Source organism: Ranitomeya variabilis, chromosome 6 (genome assembly GCF_051348905.1).
Source record: "Ranitomeya variabilis isolate aRanVar5 chromosome 6, aRanVar5.hap1, whole genome shotgun sequence".
NCBI classification, from domain to species: domain Eukaryota; kingdom Metazoa; phylum Chordata; class Amphibia; order Anura; family Dendrobatidae; genus Ranitomeya; species Ranitomeya variabilis.
The window spans coordinates 124,631,755-124,651,825 of NC_135237.1; positions in this window are offsets into that span (position 1 = coordinate 124,631,755).

Here is a 20,071-nt window from a genome sequence, read left to right on the forward strand (position 1 = left end):
ATATATTAACGGTGATTTCAGGGGAAAAGACATACACAGTATGAAAGTAGATTTAGCAAAGAGAGGTCCACTTACTAGATAGCAGAAGGATACAAAAGAGGACTTCACGGTCAACTGAAAACCCTTTCAAAAAACCATCCTGAAATTACTTTAAGACTCCTGTGTCAACTCATCACACAGGAGTGGCAATATCAGACCACAAGAGCTTCCAGCAACAGAAAATGACAAAACTGTACACTGGACAAAAATACAAAAACGATAAGGACAATAAGTCCACTTAGCTGATCAGCAGACTAGTAGCAGGAACATGCAACCGAAAGACTCTGGTTACAATGATGACCGGCAAGGAAATGACTGGAGAGCAAGGCTAAATAGGAAACTCCCAAACACTGATGGAAGCAGGTGAACAGAAGCAGCAAAGTGCAAACAAGTCACCAGTACCACCAGCAACCACCAGGGGAGCCCAAAAAGCGGATACACAACAGCTGACTCCAAATACAGCAGATTCTTATGATCGGTAATAACAGTAACCTGATGTACCGACCCCTCCAAGAAGTGTCGCCATTCCTCAAAGGCCAACTTAATTGCCAACAACTCCCTGTTGCCGATATCGTAGTTACATTCGGCGGACGACAGTTTCTTGGAGAAATAGGCGCACGGACGTAAACCACTCAAAGATGAGCCTTGAGATAGTACCGCCCCCACACCAACTTCAGACGCATCGACTTCCACAACAAAGGGTTTAGATATGTCTGGCTGCACAAGAATGGGGGCTGAAACAAAACTGTTCTTAAGAAATTCAAATGCGCACACAGCAGCCTCAGGCCAAACGGAGAAATTGGTACCCTTTTTAATCATGTCAGTCAGCGGTTTAGCAATGATGGAAAAATCCTTGATAAATTTCCTATAGTAGTTAGAAAACCCAAGGAACCGCTGAAGTGCTTTCAGGTTATCAGGACGTTCCCAATGCTGCACCGCCTGCACCTTAGCGGCGTCCATTTTAAACCCAGAAGCAGACACAATATAACCCAAACGGCATCACCAAATTTTCAAAATGACCCTCAGGGGTATTAAAAGCCGTCTTCCACTCATCACCTTGACTGACTCTTATGAGGTTGTACGCCCCCTGAGGTCAAGCTTGGTAAACCACTTAGCACCTGCCACCTGGTTGACCAAATCTGGTATCAGAGGCATAGGGTATGGATCACGAACCGTAATCTGGTTCAACTCCCTGAAATCCAAACACGGGCGTAATCCGCCATCTTTCTTCTTCACGAAGAAGAACCCTGCTGCCACCGGCGAGGATGACGGCCTGATGTGCCCTTTGCTCAAGCTTTCAGCAATGTAATCTTTTAACGCTTGTCTCTCCGGACCGGAGATGTTAAACATCCTTGCTTTAGGCAATTTGGTCCCTGGTTTAAACCTGATAGAACAGTCATAAGGACGATGTGGCGGCAACTATGAACAACCCTTCTCAGAGAACACATCCACAAAATCCAGAAGTGACTCCGGAATGCTTGACGTCACCGCAGCCACACATGTGGCCAGGCAATTCTCTTGGCAGAACTCTCTCCACCGAATTATGTCCTGAGTTTTCCAGTCAATTACCGGGTTGTGCATAGACAACCAAGGAAAACCCAAAACCACCTGAGCAGGAAAATTCCTGAGCACCTTACATGTAGCCCGCTCGGAATGTAGAACTCCTATGTGGAGTTTCACCTCAGCCACAAATTCAGTTATCTCCCCCTGAGAGAGAGGAGCAGCATTGATGGTGACCACGCGGATAGGATGAGACAGTTTTTTCAATCCTAAAACCTGCTGTGCGCGCAAACTCCTCATCAATGAGATTTGTGGCTGAACCACTATCCACAAAAACAGTAATTGGCAGCTCACTGCCAGCAATAAAAAATCTTAGCAGGGATCATGCATTGAGAAACCACCATGGAGGATATACATAAGCTCAGATTGGTCTCCTCCACACCCTCTGAGCCTAGAAGTTTTCCGCCGTTGCGTTTTTCTTAGACAGCAGAGGACAGATGTTAATAAAATGACCAGTTTTACCACAGTAAAAACAGGCTCCCTGCTTCCTGAGCTCAGGGGCTCGACGCTTCACATGTGACACCCCTGCAATTTGCATAGGTTCCGTGGGCTCACCTGCAGCAACCTCACGTGAACCTAAACCTTCTCCCACAGGCGGCGTCTCATGATCCCCCTGACACAAACAACGATCAATGCGGACAACTAGACCCATGGCGGAATCTAGAGAAGCAGGAGTCTCGTACATCAGAAGGGCTTTTTTAACCCTTCCAGAAATCCCATGTATAAACTGACTCCACAATGCTGGATCATTCCATTGTGTATCGATCGCCCAGCAACGAAATTCAGAACAGTAATCCTCTGCAACTCGCTCCCCCTGGCGAATAGTGCGTATCTTAGATTCTGCTAGAGCCATTCTGTCAGGTTCATCGTAGATTTTCCCAAGAGAAGAAAAAAAACTCTCCACTGAGTCAAATGCAACAGAATCAGATGGCAAAGAAAACGCCCATGCTTGGGGATCCCCGCTTAACAATTACAACACCAGGCCCACACGCTGAGCCTCATTACCCGAGGAGATCGGGCGCATGCGGAAATATAGTTTGCAAGCTTCACGAAAAGAAACAAATTTATTGCGTTCCCCAGTAAATCTTTCAGGCAAAGGAAATTTAGGCTCAGCAACTCTTCCTGTCGCTCCAGCCTGCACATTAGATACTGCTAGTCCCTGTTGCTGCATCGCCCCCCTCAACTCAGTGACCTGTAGGGACAGCGCCTCCAACTGGCGGGTTATGGAAATCATGGGATCCATGACAAAACACAAAAAAAAGAACCCCCTTTTTTTTTGTTGTTGTTGTTGGGCCGATTATAATGTCACGGGGAGACTAGGTGAGCGAGAGCTAATAACCCGGGCCCCTGCAGTTTCCCTCAGACTAGGGAAATCCTGACTGACCCTATACCTGGAGTTTACACTGATGGTGTGAATGTCCAGGCCTCGAACCTCACCCTGACTCCTGTTTTAACCCTCCACCCAGTGAAGAGGTAATATTCCAATACCCACAGTTAGCACAGACAAGGATAAAGGAAAATATACACCACGCCGCAGTCACTCAAGAATACACTATAAATGTGCAGGGCAAAATAAATACAAATATAGGAAGGAGTAAATAAGACAGAGGAAAATACACCACCAGCAACGAATCTCCAACAACCAGCTCTCCACTCCAGACCGAGATAACAATGCACAAGACAGAAGCTATAATCGGCGACGCCCAATGAACAGGAGAACTATTTAAAGGCCATCGGAATGGCCCAGCTTCCAATCTGAGGATTAGGAAAATTAACCCCGGAACAGCTAGATAAAATCTGGCAGACACCAATGAGCCAATAGTGGTCAAAAGCGGAATTACCGCTGTCTGTCGGACGACCTGGTCTGAACAGCGTCCGACATGACATGGCTCTGCCATTCTTAATCTTAGATCTTCTTGTTTTGTTGATTTGGAAGTATGCTTAAGGTTATTATATCTGAAAGGTGAAATCCCAACTCTTCAGCAGAAGTCTGAAGGTTTTGCTGCAAAATTGACTGATGTCTGGATCTGTTCATAATTCTCTCCACCTTGACCAAAGCCCCAGTTCCAAATGCTGTAAAACAGCCTGAAATCATAATGCTGCTTCCACCATGCTTCACTGTGAGTTTGATGTTCTTTTGGTGATATGCAAATATAGCTGTGATAGGATGTTTTTCTTTGTAGAAAAAAGGCTTCCATTTGCCACCTTACTCCACAGGCCAGATGGATGAAAAATCCTTGAGATTGTTGTTATATGCCATACCTAACCAGTACTTGCCAGAAATGGTTGCAGCTCCTTTAATGTTGTTGTAGACCTCTTGGCATCCTCCTGGGGCCAATTTTCTTCTTGTCTTTTCTTCAGTTTGTGAGGGATGTCCAGGTATAGGTAATGTCACTGTTGTGCAAATTTAAGCCACTCTTTGATGATCGTCTTCACAGTGTTCAGTGAGATATCTAATGCCTTGGAAACTTTTGGTAGCCTTCAACCTGACTGATAACTTTCAATAATGATATCTCTTTGCTGTGTTGTAAGCTGTTTATGGACCATGGCTGATGCTGTAAATGCTGCAAGTAAAAATTTCAGAATTTTTTTTACCCGAACAGTTAAACTTTACAGGAAGTTAATCAGTAGCATTTTAAATTATGGCAGTTGTGTACTGACCACTGTTTAGCATTAGTTTAAATGTGATTGACTCATTCTGAACACATCCACATCCCAAATTATATGAGTGTGGTTACACTTATGTAACCACATTATTTCAAAATGTGTTATTTTTATTCCCCCTCCCCACCCTCAAAGTTATTTGTATGTTCCTCAATGGATGTTTGCAAATTATTGGGCTACAATAAACGAGTAAAACATTCTGAAATTATTCGTCTTGGTTTGTTTTTACATAATAAAATCCTTGCCTTTTAACAAGGGTGTGTAAGCTTTATGTACTCACTGTGCATGTATGCAAAAAAGCACTCTCATTAAGTTTTTTATTCATGAAATGTGCGTATATGTGCATGTAATATACAGTGGTTTGCGAAAGTATTCGGCCCCCTGGAACTTTTCAACCTTTTCCCACATATCATGCTTCAAACATAAAGATACCAAATGTAATTTTTTGGGGAAGAATCAACAACAAGTGGAACACAATTGTGAAGTTGAATGAAATTAATTGGTTATTTTACATTTTTGTGGAAATTCAAAAGCTGAAAAGTGGGGCATGCAATGTTATTCGGCCCCTTTAACTTAATACTTTGTTGCACAACCTTTTGGTGCGAAAACAGCTGCAAGTTGTTTGGGGTTTGTCTCTATCAGTTTTGTACATCATAGACTGAAATTCTTGCCCATTCTTCCTTGGCAAACAGCTCGAGCTCAGTGTGGTTTGACGGAGATCGTTAGTGAACAGCAGTTTTCAGCTCTTTCCACAGATTCTCGATTGGATTGAGGTCTGGACTTTGACTTGGCCATTCTAACACCTGGATTCATTTATTTTTGAACCATTCCATTGTAGATTTTACTTTATGTTTGGGGTCATTGTCTTGTTGGGAGACAAACCTCCATCCCAGTCTCAGGTCTTTTGCAGACTCCAACAGGTTTTCTTCAAGAATGGTCTTGTATTTGCTCCATCAATCTTCCCATCAATTTTATCCACCTTCCCTGTCTCTGCTGAAGAAAAGCAGACCCAAACCATGATGCTGTCACCACTATGTTTGACAGTGGGGATGGTGTGTTCAGGGTGATGAGCTGTGTCGCCTTTACGCCAATCTTATGTTGTGGCACTGTTGCCAAAAAGTTCGATTTTGGTTTAATCTGACCAGAGCACCTTCTTCCACATGTTTGGTGTGTCTCCCAGGTGGCTTGTTGCAAACTTTAAATGACACTTTATATCACAATTTTTATGGATATCTTTGAGAAATGGCTTTCTTCTTGCCACTCTTCCATAAAGGCCTGATTTGTGCAGTGTACACCTGATTGTTGGCCTATGGACAGACTGTCACACCTCAGCTGTAGATCTCTGCAGTTCATCCAGAGTGATCATGGGCCTCTTGGCTGCATCTCTCATCAGTCTTCTCCTTGTTTGAGATGAAAGTTTAGAGGGACGGCCGGGTCTTGGTAGATTTGCAGTGGTATGATACTCCTTACATTTCAATATGATCGCTTTCACAGTGCTCCTTGGGATGTTTAAAGTTTTGGAAATCATTTTGTATCCAATCCGGCTTTAAACTTCTCCACAACAGTATCACGGACCTGCCTGTTGTGTTCCTTGGTCTCCATGATGCTCTCTGTGCTTCAAACAGAACCCTGAGACTATCACAGAGCAGGTGCATTTATACAGAGAATTGATTACACACAGGTGGATTATATTTATCATCATTAGGCATTTAGGACAACATTGGATCATTCAGAGATCCACAATGAACTTCTGGAGTGAGTTTGCTGCACTGAAAGTAAAGGGGCCAAATATTATTGCACACCCCACTTTTCAGTGTTTGAATTTCCACAAAAATTTTAAATAACCGATAAATTTCGTTCAACTTCACAATTGTGTTCCACTTGTTGTTGATTCTTCACCAAAAATTTACATTTGGTATCTTTATGTTTGAAGCATGATATGTGGGAAAAGGTTGAAAAGTTCCAGGGGGCCAATACTTTCGCAAGGCAATGTAATGTGACGAGTTACCTTGACGAAGTGGGATGGCTTTTGTGCTTTTTTTTAATTAAAAAACAGTATTACTAAAAACTCTGTTATTTAAATGCACTTTTGCTTTTTTTACTTAGTTATATCAGGGTTTTTGCTTACTTTTTTTCTCTTGTAGGTTTTAATGTTTTGTGGCCAATGTGAACATGCGTTTAACCTCTGCATGTGTACCAACTCAAGTTAAGCTCAATTTTTGTGTTTTTTTTCTCTGTATTGTTGCATTCTGTGCAAGCCAGGGTGAAGCCTCCCTGTTTCTGAGCTTGAGATTATATATATAAGGCTTCCACAGTCTAGTGTTTAACTGGTTGGAACCAGTCCTTTTGTCTGCCCTTATTCACACTGAGGTCAACATTGACACATGGTAAGGTTTTAATATTAGACAGTGTAGGACTGTCCCGATCAGAGTTACCTTGACGAGGTGGGATGGCTTTTGTGCTATTTTTTGATCAAAAACAGTATTACTAAAAACTCTGTTATTTAAATGCACTTTTGCTTTTTTTACTTAGTTATATCAGGGTTTTTGCTTACTTTTTTCTCTTGTAGGTTTTAATGTAATGTGAGTGTATTAATATAGTCACCTACCGCTGCTTTCTCCAGTGTCTAGTGCCATTCTGCTCTCTCTTCTGAGTGACATCACTGCAATTATGACTAGCTGGCTCACTCTATGCATGAGTCAGAAATCTCTTTTACAATGAAAGCCTACGCAGCCTCATTCTGATGTTCCATAGGCTTACATTGTAAGGTGGGGGTCACACTAGAGAGAAATATACGGATGAGGGAGAGGCGCAAAAGCAACGCATTGCACACAAACCAATGTTTCTCTATGGGGCAGCTTCCATCAGTTGTATATTTCTTGGCTGTATTTTACAGGCTGAGAAAATCATAACATGCTGCGATTGTCAGTGTATTCCTCCAAAAATACGCCAATGAAAATCTATGGGGGTGAGAAAAATACGGATTACACACGGACCATGCGTGTGACTTGCGAGAAATACGCAAGACTTTTCCAGGTGACAGGAAATGGGCCAAGCCATTATCAGGAAGCTTAGACATGCTAATTAGCTCAAAAGCGCTCCAGACATCCCGGAAGAACGCCTCCACGGAGTCCTGCAACATGTCCTCATTTATCAATGTCGAGATGCTTCTTGTTCTGGTCTAAGAAAGGCCAGAGCTATGGGACCAAAGGGATGTGCACTACTCCGACCGGGCCAGAAAAGAGGCGGCATGGAGGAGGATCTGTGGGCTACTTTTTGCTGATTTTGCAGACCGTCCAGGTGAGGGACAGCAACAAATAACTAAGTTCACTCATGTTTTGAAAATAATATTATTAACTACACTAAATAACACGTTTTCACTCTATCCTTTTAAATCCTAGTATGTGTTTCTTTATCCTATTATTATTAATTAAGATTATGTTTAAAAAATACAGCTTACTAGGCCACATGACTATGTAAAATCTCAGTAAACTTGTTGATCCACTGTGAGCAATGTCCTTATACATTATTTTATTGTCTGTCATTGCAGTGGAAGATGTTATGAGATGCTGGCGCAGCATCTGCTATCAATATAGGCGGGAACGTCAGCAGTGGTCCAGGAGTGGTGATTCTTCACCAACAAAGCGGATATACACTCACCGGCCACTTTATTAGGTATACCATGCTAGTAACGGGTTGGACCCCCTTTTGCCTTCAGAACTGCCTCAATTCTTCGTGGCATAGATTCAACAAGGTGCTGGAAGCATTCCTCAGAGATTTTGGTCCATATTGACATGATGGCATCACACAGTTGCCGCAGATTTGTCGGCTGCACATCCCAAAGATGCTCCATACAAGGCAGGATGGATCCATGCTTTCATGTTGTTTACGCCAAATTCTGACCCTACCATCCGAATGTCGCAGCAGAAATCGAGACTCATCAGACCAAGCAACGTTTTTCCAATCTTCTACTGTCCAATTTCGATGAGCTTCTACAAATTGTAGCCTCAGTTTCCTGTTCTTAGCTGAAAGGAGTGGTACCCGGTGTGGTCTTCTGCTGCTGTAGCCCATCTGCCTCAAAGTTCGACGCACTGTGCGTTCAGAGATGCTCTTAGGCCTACCTTGGTTGTAACGGGTGGCAATTTGAGTCACTGTTGCCTTTCTATCAGCTCGAACCAGTCTGCCCATTCTCCTCTGACCTCTGGCATCAACAAGGCATTTCCGCCCACAGAACTGCCGCTCACTGGATTTTTTTTCTTTTTCGGACCATTCTCTGTAAACCCTAGAGATGGTTGTGCGTGAAAATCCCAGTAGATCAGCAGTTTCTGAAATACTCAGACCAGCCCTTCTGGCACCAACAACCATGCCACGTTCAAAGGCACTCAAATCACCTTTCTTCCCCATACTGATGCTCGGTTTGAACTGCAGGAGATTGTCTTGACCATGTCTACATGCCTAAATGCACTGAGTTGCCGCCATGTGATTGGCTGATTAGAAATTAAGTGTTAACAAGAAGTTGGACAGGTGTACCTAATAAAGTGGCCGGTGAGTGTATATTTAGTATAGCATTTCTGGATCCCAGTATGGATCTCAGACTGTAAGTTCATACATTACACCACATTACACATATGTATTTTATGGTCATGTCTTATACTTTTTTTTTCTTAAAAAATTTCCTAAAAGAACTCAGTCCAACCTTACTGAGAGGGAGACAGGGTTGGATTCTGAGGCCATTATTGATCCGGTCGGGGAAGGTGAAGAGGTGGCTGGCCCATCTTCTCAGCCTTCCAGCTGCATCCGACAAGCTCCTCCAGTTTTAGCACCAGTATCTCCACCTGCACCAGCACCCGTCAGCCTGGAAGATCCAGGCAACAGCAGCAGCCCTACTGCTCCTCCGGGGGCTTCCCCGCAGCCTGCTGTCATATCCCGCCATGGGCGACCAAGGCAAGAGAACCCTGTCTGAGATACCAGGAGGCATGTTGATATGGGGGTTCTGAATTTCCTGGCCAGGGCTGCCTAGAATGAGGGTGAGGAGGCATACTGCCACAGTCTGACATGGTACCTTCGTCCCCTACCCCGTGAGGTGAGGCTACATGTGCGAGGGTGTATTCAGATCCTTATTGATGCATGCATACCCCCCAAGACACCATAGGAGGTCTTTGAATTTTTGGAGAGGTGGCAGCTGTCACCCCGTAACCCGATGAGACTTCAGGTAAACCCACAAGTGCATGGTCAACAGAGATCTGATGCATCTCCTCCATGGGTGCCTACACCTCAACCCATTTCCCCCCAAAACCAACCATGACCACAACAGGCCCAAATGGCATCCTGTAACCAACCTGCCCAATATGGCCACTTGTACAGACCCAGTGTTGGAGGCTGGTCCCAACCTGGGTTTGGACGACATGGCCATACTGGGGGTTATGAGTCACGTTCCACAATCCCCAGGAGTCTCATCTCCAATATCAATATGGTTACTTTGCAACTCAGCAATCTGACCCTGGCCACAACATACAGCATGGCCAAGATTATGTACCCACACAGGGTGAAGGACAATTTGGCTAACAAAGCCATCAAGAAAGAGAGGCTGGACTCCCGACATCACCTCCACCAAGTGACCAAAATCTATAATTTTGAGGTTTTTTTAATTTTGCTGTTGCAAAATAATTGGGTTTTTTTGCTTGTTATGTTTCAGTACATGTAAAAAATGGGTATGGCCAAATTTCTATGGCCACAGAAGCCATATGAGTAAAATATGGTTTGGAGTTAAAAATATTCCGTTTTGGCTTTATAAAAAATTTAAAAATGCCATTTTTTGTCTCTTCCTACAATAATTACTACAAGATACAAAATGAAAAACAAAACCATCTATTATATAAATCAAATGAACACACACACCAAATTAAATGAAAAAATTATTTTTATTTACACACAAAATGTAAACTAACATAGATACAGCATGCTCTTGCCAGGGAGTAGCACCCTGAGGTGTCACAAAATAATTAGTGAAAATATCACATACTTTCTTTCCTGAAAGCGGACGACATTGAGGGATGCCATGTGGTCTGACATGTTGCCAACAAACCACCAATACACCAACACAAGCACGGCAACAAAATAGCCAGATTGGAGGCTGTCACCTGTTGTAAAGGCAATAAATAGGGTCGCTGATGATGATTTAAATTAATTTCAGGCCTCAAAACCGTTGAATGTCCATTTTGGAAGGTTGCGAGAAAAAAACGCTATACGGATGCAATACGGATGACATACACAAAATACGCAGCCACACCTTGCCAACGGATGACATACAGATCACTGTTCAGGGAACATTTCTGCGTATTAGGCCCATAAAAAACGGACAGTATTTTTATACGTTAGGTCTGTCCCCGGCCTTAAAGTCACTTCCGGGTCACGCCGAACCCAGCATGACCCAGACAGTCTGCATAGTGGTGACGTCACTCAGAAGAGGAGGAGAATAGCACAGGACACTGGAGAAAGCAGCAGTAGGTGAGAATATTAATACACTCGCACTCCATTACATGCTTATATGCACACATATAATGAATACAAAACTTAATGGGAGTTTTTCTTTAATGAAAAAAAGTTGTTTTTGTCCTTGTCCTCAAACCTGGACAACAGGTAAGTACAACCTACACATCAGGTCTAATTGACCCCTTACTGACATATGATGTTTACAGTGGGTATGGAAAGTATTCACACCCCTTTAAATTTTTCCCTCTTTGCTTCATTGCAGCCATTTGGTAAATTCAAAAAAGTTCATTTTCTTCACATTAATGTACACTCTACACCCCATCTTGACTGAAAAAAACAAAAATGTAGAAATGTTTGCAAACTTCTTAAACAAGAAAAACTGAAATATTACATGGTCATAAGTATTCAGACCCTTCAGACTCATATTTAAGTTGCATGCTGTCCATTTCCTTGTGACCTCCTTGAAATGGTTCTACTCCTTCATTGGAGTCCAGATATGTTTAATTAAACTGATAGGACTTGATTTGGAAAGGCACACACCTGTCTATATAAGACCTCACAGCTCACAGTGCATGTCAGATCAAATGAGAATCATGAGGTTAAAGGAACTGGCCAAGAAGCTCAGAGACAGAATTGTGGCAAGGCACAGATCTGGCCAAGGCTACAACAGAATTTCTGCAGTACTCAAAGTTCCTAAGAGCACAGTGGGCTCCATAATCCTGAAATGGAAAATGTTTGGACCCACAGAAGTCTTCCTAGACCTGGCCGTCCAGTCAAACTGAGCAATCATGGGAGAAGGGCCTTGGTGAGAGAGGTAAAGAAGAACCCCAAGATCACTGTGGTTGAGCTCCAGAGATGCAGTATGGAGACGGGAGAAAGTTCTGCAAAGTCAACTATCAATGCAGCCCTCCACCAATCAGACATTTATGGCAGAATAGCCCGATGGAAGCCTCTCCTCAGTGAGAGATATACGAAAGCCAGCATAGAGTTTGCTAAAAAAACACATGAAGGACTCCCAGACTATGAGAAATAAGAGTCTCTGATCTGATGAGATGAAGATAGAACTTTTTGGTGATAATTCTAAGCAGTATGTGTGAAAAAAACCAGGCACTGCTCATCACCTGCCCAATACAATCCCAACAGTGAAATATGATGGTGACAGTATCATGCTATAGGGGTGTTTTCCATCTGCATGGACAGGATGACTGGTTGTCATTGAAGGAAACATGAGTGCAGCCAAGTACAGAGATATCCTGGATGAAAACCTATTCCAGAGTGCTCTGGACCTCAGACTTGGCCGAAGGTTCACCTCCCAACAAGACAATGACCCTAAGCACACAGCTAAAATAACAAAGGAATGGCTTCAGAACAACTCTGCGACCATTCTTGATTGGCCCAGCCAGAGCCCTGACCTAAGCCCAATTGAGCATCTCTGGAGAGACCTGTAAATGGCTATTCACCAACGTTCACCATCCAACCTGACGGAACTGGAGAGGATCTGCAAGGAAGAATGGCAAAGGATCCCCAAATCCAGCTGTGGAAACCTTGTCGCATTATTCCCAAGAAGACTCATGGCTGTACTAGCTCAAAAAGGTGCTTCTACTCAATACTGAGCAAAGGTTCTGAATACTTATGACCATGTGATATTTCAATTTTTCTTTTTTAATACATTTGCAAAAATGTGTACATTTCTGTTTTTTTCCAGTCAAGATGGGGTGGGAAGTGTACATTGATCTGAAAAAATGAACTTTTTTGAATTTACCAAATGGCTGCAAGGAAACAAAGAGTGAAAAATGTAAAGGGGTCTGAATACTTTCTGAACCCACTGTATTTACTTCATATTCCGACTTTGTAACGTTGATATGGGCACAGGAACTCCGCCTACATTTTTCCCTGCACATGATAGCTTTGAGATTCAGCCATCATCTGCCTCTAACAGCAGCGTGTGGAGCGGAGATCTACCTGAGACTGTTAACTTGTTAAATACCTCTGTCGATCTCTGACTGCAACATTTAGGGTGCGTGTCCACTGTCCAGATTACATCTGGATTAGCTGCGGATTGAACACTGCGTACAACCGCAGCATTCAAACCGCAGCATCTAGATGTTACAGCGTAGTGGAGAGGATTTTATGAAATCCTGTCTCCACTATGCGAGCGAAACACGCACCTGGCGGCCCTGCGTTTCCAGACATGCGGCTCGTCTTTTAAGAATGCAGTATGTCCGTTTACCTTGCGGCGACGCTCTGTCTCCACAAGGTAAATAACAGGGCCCTATGAATGGGGTGCGGAGATTCCGGATGTGTGCAATGAACACATCCGGAATCACCGTGCGTATAGAAGGGGGCGGCGCTTTGGGCGTAGCGAGTTTTCCGCTCCGTCCAAAGCACTGGCAATCCGGAACATAGAACCTTACCCTTACAGTGTCGGGAGGCTGCCCATCACTATATTCACCCATCTGTGACCCCGTGACACGACCGTGGGGGGGCAGACGAATTGCTGAAGTTCTTCGTGCCTGTCATGATGATACTCCTAAGAATGCCAGTTTCTGGCTGGTGTTCAATGGAAACCATGGTTTTTGCTATATACAGCAGTACTCTGAGATTACTGTATATAGCACAATAGATTGGGTGATCACAGGTTCAAGCCCCCTAAGGGGACTAAAAAGTACATTGAAAAGAAAAAAAATGTTTTTAAAAATATAAAAAAAAACTTCAAAAAGTAAAATTTCAAATCATCTTTCTTTTGCCTCCTTAAAAATAAAGAAATAAAACAAATATTTTAAAAAATATGCAAATATGGTATTGTTATGTTTGAAAAAGTCCGATCTAGCAAAGTATAAAAATAATTAACCTGATTGGGAAAGAGCATAAAGAGAAAAAAATATAAAACATATGATTTATAGTTTTTTGGAAGCCACAACACTTAAAAAAATGCAATAAGGCAATCAAAATGCCAGCTCAGGACACAAAAAATACTTCACACAGCCCCACTGACCAAAAATAGAAAACGTTACAGGTCTCAGAAATTGATGACACAAGCAAAAGTTTTTTTACAAATCTTGAAAAAAAAATTGGCACTTAAAGAAAAAAACATTCATGTTTTGTATCTCTGCCATTGTACTAACCTGGAGAATCACATTGAAAAGTCATTTTTATAGCATAGTGACATGGTAAACAAAAAAAAGCCCAAAACAATTGTGGAAGTGCACTTTTTTTTGCAATTTTGCTGCACCTGAAATTTTCTTTCCCACTTGCCACTACATCATATTGTAAGATCAATAGTGCCATTCTAGGTTACAACTCATCACACTAAAAAGAAGCCCTCGTATGGCTATGTCAATATTGTATGAAAAAAACTATGGCTCTTGGAAGAAGAAAAGGAAAAAATGAAAAAGGAAAATAGCCAGGAAAGGGTTAAACTGTATGTTGCTTTTATATTGAAATCTGGTGACAGATCTTTTTCAAGTTATTTACCAAAATCATATCTAAACAGTGCAAAAATAGAAGTGACAGTTTTACTGCTTTCCTTGATGACCTTATTTGAGGTGTCTGGCAGCAGCGAGCCTATATATGCTGGTGCAGTAAGAACTGACTATGTCTGGGATTTAGACCTAAAATACCTATAAAAAGGAAAGCTGCAAAATAGTGTTGAAAATGGGTTTATCTGACCCTAGGGCACCTTGAAATACAACAATATTTTTCCTGCTATTGAGTATTGCAGTTACTATTAAAGACTGACATATTGCTCTTTTGCCGGCTAAAAATATCTGCTGTTTTCTAGCTGACGTAAATAGATCTTCATAAATGTTTATCTTCATTTCACAGCAATAAAATGAGAATATAAAAATCTGACCTAGAGTCTAATGACAACCTTTTTCCTAAAAAATTGTGCGCTTTTATACAATAATGGTCATTAAAGCATCTACATTTATTTACTTAATAAAAAAATCTTTATATGATTTATTTTATTCACTTTTATAGTGCCATTAATTCCACAGCGCTTTACAGACATTGTCATCACTGTCCCCACTGGGGCTCCCAATCTACATTCCCTATCAGTACGTCTTTGGTGTGTGGGAGGAAGCCAGAGAACCCAGAGGAAACCCACACAAACAAGGGAGAACATACAAACTCCTTGCAGATGTTGTCCCTGGTGGGATTTAAACATAAGACCCCAGCAGTACAAGGCTGCAGTTCTAACCACTGAGCCACCATGCTGCCGAATTTTTCTATAGTTTTAAAGGGAACCTGTCACCCCTAAAATCGAAGGTGAGCTAAGCCCACCAGCATCAGGGGCTTATCTACAGCAATCTGGAATGCTGTAGATAAGCCCCCAATGTATCCTGAAAGAGGAGAAAAAGAGGTTAGATTATACTCACCCAGGGGCGGTCCCGCTGCGGTCCGGGTCCGATGGGTGTCGCGGTCCGGTCCGGGGCCTCCCATCTTCTTACGATGACGTCCTCTTCTTACATTCACGCTGTGCCTCTGGCGCAGGCGTACTTTGTCTGCCCTGTTGAGGGCCTCATTATAGTGAATTGATCCATCAGGAGTTTCATCTGTGACATCACTCAGATTTTTAGATGGAAACTCTGATGTAAGTGCTCAGTGTAGAGAGCTGGATAACTGTGATTATAAATGTTGTGTAAAATGTTCCTAATAAAAGCTTCAACTCAATCCACAAAAAAACAAGAACTCACTCAGGTCCGTCATCTGTTAACAGACATATAGGTGGCTTCTATGATATTCGTAGCACAAAAGCTCTGGAAAATTGAAATGGCTTCTCATCCTCCAAAAGAAATTCAGCAAATTCTCTGCTCCCAAATCCAAATGCCCCGCTCCCTTCTGAGCCCCATTGTGCCTAAACCACATTTAGAATCCACATGTTTGGCATTTCTGTAGTGATAAGAGCCCGCCTAATTTACAGGTGCATGCCTCTCAGAAGCACGAGCTGGGCATAATGTACTGGGCACTGCAACTGCAGTTTGCAATTTTCACTCAGCAACATCCACTGATGCTTGTTCTGGAAAACATCCATGGAGTCAAAATCGGATATAATTTCCAAAATTGGAAACTTGAGGGGGTGTTCTTCTTTCTATCCCAAAGGGACTTTTTATTTGGAATTCACAAACTATTCTAGGAAAATCTGCATTCTAGGAGGCAAAAAGACTTCCGTACCTCCCGAGTCTCTCAGTATGGTTAAGAAGTACTATACAGCCACTTATGGGGCATTGCCACATTCAGTAGAAATTGTAGGACACATTTTGGTGCCATTTTTACCCATTTCCCTGCTATGAAAATGTAAAATTTGTGACTAACACACAATCATGGTGGTAAAAATGTAAATTATTTTATCTACACTGCCCGATGGTAGAAAAGTCTGTGACACACCTGTGGTGTCAATATAATCACTGCACCCCTAGATGAATTAATTGAGAGGTTTAGTTTGTAAAGTGGGGTAAATTATTGGGGGTTCTGCTGTGTTGGCACTTCATGGGCTCTGCCAATGTAACATGGCACCCTCAAACAAGTGCAGCAAGATTTGCATCATAATATGGCATTTAATCCCTTCTGAACTTTGCACTGAGCCTCAGAAGTACGGTATTTTTCAGACAATAAGACGCACTGGACAATAATATGCACCTCAAATTTTCAGAAGGAAAATAGGGAAAAAAATAATGTGTCAAATGGGGGTCCGTCTTACAGTCCAAATTCAGCTTACCAGGGAAGGGATCGGCATAGGTGTAGGAGTGGTCACAGGGGTCATTTGGTGGTCCAGTGTGGTGGTGCGGTGGCCTCTGGGAATTCCCATCACAGGCTGGTGCGGTGGCAGTGCTCTGTATTGCGGTGGTGCTCTGTGGGGTGGCTGTGCTCTGTGGATTGGCTGTGCTCTGTGAGGTGGCTGTGCTCTGTGGGGTGGCTGTGCTCTGTGGGGTGGATGTGCTCTGTGGGATGGCTGTGCTCTGTGGGGCTGCTGTGCTCTGTGGGGCTGCTGTGCTCTGTGGGGCTGCTGTGCTCTGTGGGGCTGCTGTGCTCTGTGGGGTAGCTGTGCTCTGTGGGGCGGCAACGCTCTGTGCTGGGGTAGCAGCGGCAGGGCTCTGTGCTGCATGGGGGGCAGCCCAGAGGTCCGAGCAGCTCCATTGCTGTGATGCGTTTGCAGTGCCCCAGGGTCCTGGTCCTTGCAGTAATGTTGTTTTCCTCTACGGGAGAGTGATTTTACATTTGGAGGCAAAGAAGGACAATTGAATCCAGGTATCACAAACATGCAACACTTTTCGCACTCCGGGCCACCAGGGGGAGCTCTTCTCCTATTTATTAGGGCACTCCTCACACTTAGGCAAAACTGGTTGCCTGGGGAGGAAGTTAGTTGGTTGCTGGCTGAGCTTCGCTCAGGTAGTTGGTTCCTGGCAGGAGTGGGATCCTGTCGGAGATCAAGACAGAACGACACGGAGCTGTGCATGCCCTGAGAGCTGCAGCTTCTAGAAAGAGACACTGAAGGAGAACTGTATTGCAGAGAGGGTGAAAGAAGTCATAGCAAAGGAGTGGATACCAGGATGGGATCAGCCCTACACAGGCTGCCTCCTTCTGAGGCGCAGGATCCCGGTAGTCGGAACACTGAGGAAGCAACAGTCCTTTATGCCTTGCTCCATAGACCGGCAGGACAGCTAATTTCATGTTACCTGTCCGTCCCTACACCCAGGAGGCAAGGTGGCACCCCTTAGAGGCTTGGTCATGATAGAGTCCCTGTAAAATGCCTCAAGCCACCGGTCATACGGGTTTGTCCTATCCATCTGGGGGACAGAGAGAGAGACATAATATCTACAACATCTGTGAGGACCTTATGAGAAGCTTAGCAGTAAGGGACTACAACACCACGGCGTTAGAGGAAGGCTACTGATTTCCACCTGGACAAGGGGACTCTGGACTTGCCTCCAAACCAGCTGGACTCTGTCTACACTGTGATCTGGTGCTCTGGACTGTGGATGCTGAAGTCTTCAGTAAAGGTAAAGAGACTGCAACCTTGTGTCCTCGTTCTTCTCTGCGCTTCTCACCATCCACCATCTACACACTGGGAAGCCCTGGGGATATACTTCACCTGTGGGAAGGTATACCATCTAGCTGCCATAACATCACCCCAGCGGACCCCTTAAAGCAGTGTTGGTCACCCTGACCGAATACCACAGGTGGCGTCACAAACATTTCCCCTTTAAAGACCTTTCCCTTTTACACGGACGTCCCAGGGCCATAGACCGAGTACCCCACTGCCCATGGGGGCGCTCCACGGTGGCCTCTGGAAAAATGGCCACTGGGGGCGGCGCATGCTCAGATTCAGATCTCGGCAATGAGATCTCATCCCAAGATCTTGGGAGACAAAATCTTGGGATGAGATCTCATTGCCAAGATCTGAATCTGAGCATGCTCTACCCCCAGCAGCCATTTTCCCAGAGGCCACCGCATTGCAGGCTTTGAAAATATGCCGGCAGAGCCCCACCACGCTACACCACAGAGCTCCGCCAATGCCGCACCACAGCGGCACAAGCCAGGGAGGCTGCATCGGGACTGCCACCACTGGGACCACTGCCACAGGTTTTGTAAGTATATTCCAAATGTAAGACACACACCCATTTTCCCCAAAAAAAATTTCGGAAAAAAGTGTGTCTTATGGTCTGAAAAATACTGTAATTTTCAATGACATATGGGGTATCAGTAAACTCAGAAGTTGTACAACAAATTTTGGGGTCCATTTTCTCCTCTTACCCTTGCGAAAATATAAAATTTGGAGCTTAAAAAATATATTTTTTTTAATTTTCACGGCTTAACATTATAAACTTCTGTGAAGCACCTGGGGGTTCAAAGTGTTCAATACACATCTAGATAAGTTTCTAATGTGGTCAAGTTTCCAAAATGGTATCACTTGTGGGGAGTTTTCACTGTTTAGACAAATCAGAGGCTATCCAAATGAGACATGACATCCACTAATTTATTCCAGCAAATTTTACATTCAAAAAGTCAAATGGCACTCCTTCCCTTCCAAGCCCTGCCGTGCACCCAAACAGTTGTTTTCCTCCACATATTGGGTATCTACGCACTCAGGAGAAATTGCACAACAAATTTTATGGAACAATTTCTCCTGTTACCCTTAAAAAATGTAAACATTTGAGCTAAAAAAGATTTATCTGGGAAAAATTAGATTTTTTTTTTTATTTTCACGGCACTTTGGTATAAAATCTCCAAATATGACATGGCCTCCGCTAATTATGCAAGCAAATTTTACATTCAAAAAGTGAAATGGCGCTAGTTTCCTTCCAAGCCCTGCTGTGTGCCCAAACAGTAGATATCCCCCACATATGGGGTATCGGCATGCTCAGAAGAAATTGCACAACAAATTATATGGTCGATTTTCTCCTATTACCCTTGCAAAAGTAAAAAAAAAATAGGTCTAAAAGAAATTTTTTGTGAAATAAAAGTAAACGTTTATTTTTTCCTACCACATTCCAAAAAATCCTGTAAAGCACCTGAAGGGTTAATAAACTTCTTGAATGTGATTTTGAGTACCTTGAAGGGTGTAAATTTTAGAATGGTGTCACTTTGGGGTATTTTCCATCATATAAGCCCCTCTAAGTCACTTCAAATGTGAGGTGGTCCCTGAAAAAAATAGTTTTGCAAATTTTGTTGTAAAAATGAAAAATCGCTCGTTGACTTCTAACCTTTATAACCTCCTAACAAAAATTGTGCTGATGTAAAGTTGGGAAGTGTTATTTATTAACTATTTTGTGTGATATGACTCTGATTTAATGGCATACAAATTAAAATTTTGAAAACTGCTACATTATTTGCCAGTTTTTTTTCACAAATAAATGCAAGTCATATCAAAGAAATGTTACCATTATCATGAAGTTTATGTCACGAGAAAATATTCTCAGAATCAGTTGGATCTATTGAAGCGTTCCAGAGTTATGACCTCATAAATTGACAGTGGTCAGAACTGTAAAAACTAGCCTGGTCAGGAAGGTGACAATAGGCTTCAGGGTGAAGGGGTTAAACATTCACCTCATTGACTCTCATTCCTATACGACCCACAATACTTATTAATTCTCATCTAGTAGGTAAAACTTTTTCAAGATTCCATCCTCTTGTATCAATAATATTTTAATAACAATTTTGTTACTACTACCCCTTCTCCCTATTCCCAATCCTTGCAAATCTTCATTTGTTCCCAATTATCATCTGCGTAAATATTCCCTACCGATTACTAATCTACAGGTCACAACATATTTTGCATTCACAGTTGCATAGACAGCCAAAGCTTTAGGCGTTT